This window comes from Lygodium microphyllum, chromosome 22, assembly GCF_053477565.2.
Source record: "Lygodium microphyllum isolate KBCC chromosome 22, Lygodium_microphyllum_v1.1.10, whole genome shotgun sequence".
NCBI classification, from domain to species: domain Eukaryota; kingdom Viridiplantae; phylum Streptophyta; class Polypodiopsida; order Schizaeales; family Lygodiaceae; genus Lygodium; species Lygodium microphyllum.
Window position 1 is genome coordinate 65,934,179 of NC_141156.1, and position 1,225 is coordinate 65,935,403.

Sequence of the window (1,225 nt, forward strand, 5' to 3'; positions counted from 1 at the left end):
TACTAAAGATGACACAAGAGACAATGCAAGAAAGGAAGACATTGAGATTGCTTGCCTTAACACTTCTTCAAGCCAAGAATCAGGTATTACCAGCTTTCTTATGTTGATATTGAGTCATTTTTTGAAATGGTTATACTAACTAATGATATTTGATCACTTGAGTATCAATAGGAGTGATATGCATACCATCATATGATGATATCTATCGACCACCCATGTTGAAATTTAGAGAAGAGGGTAGACTTTATGGAAAAAAGCTCTTGGTTGAATACTTTAAAAGTCAACACACTATCATGCTCGAAAATTATCATCGAGTACATAGGTGGTTTGAATCCTTAAACCCAGATGATCTACGTTATAAAAATGCGGATAAAGAGTATATCATGAAAATCATATCAAAGAATCACCATGAGATTTTACCATTGAAGTTTATTGGATGTGAGTACATATGGAGAGAGAATGACATATATGACTGGTGGAAGGGTACAAAGCAAGATGAAAGAAAGTATTTGAAGAAAAAAGATCTTTTAAAGAAGGTAAGTTGATTGTTACTTTTTTTATTTGACTTTCCTAATATTTGAGGTGTAGATTCTTAGTTATTGAACTATTAATCTTATGACATATAGAGAGAATTATCCGCATCTCTTGGAGTGGATGATATAGATAAGCTTCAAAATGTATCAAATGACATAACATCATCAATGGTAAGATGATATGATTTATAAGTTTGATATCATAAGTGTAGGATTGGTTCTTTTTCTCCCATACTCATTTAGGGGTGTCTATTGTGGCAGAGTGAACTATATGTTGATACTATTGATTCTAATCAACTTGATGTATACATTCCTAGCATGGATGATATTTCGAATGAACAAGGTTTGGAAAAGGTGTCTTATAATTTTATATGTTTATCATTTTTGTACTTGATTCCATATATTTTGGAGATATTTAATGTATACACATGATCTTATTTTGTTGATGTAGCCTCTTGAAGAAAGTAGCTCCTTTGAGGGACAACAATTTAAGCAAACAGATTTATCATTTCAGGTAATGCTTTTAAGCTCATATCTAATAACTTTCTTTGAGAATGTGTCTTATACAGATACTTATACATTAACTTTCATTTCCCATAGATGAATATGTTCGTGGAGGAAGAAAAGAGCTTTGAAGAATTTCAATATTATACATCCGATGAGGTTCTTTGCTTTATATTAAATTTAAGATT

The 1,225-nt window shown here is 31.1% G+C and overlaps 1 long non-coding RNA gene across 1 annotated transcript; it reads left to right on the forward strand.

The window, feature by feature from the left end:
• Positions 1-201: 201 nt before the first annotated feature.
• Positions 202-887, forward strand: LOC148017245 (uncharacterized). Its single transcript, XR_015687961.1, has 3 exons — positions 202-536; positions 627-704; positions 795-887. It is a non-coding gene; the product is annotated as an uncharacterized LOC148017245 (long non-coding RNA).
• The last annotated feature ends 338 nt before the right edge of the window (positions 888-1,225 follow it).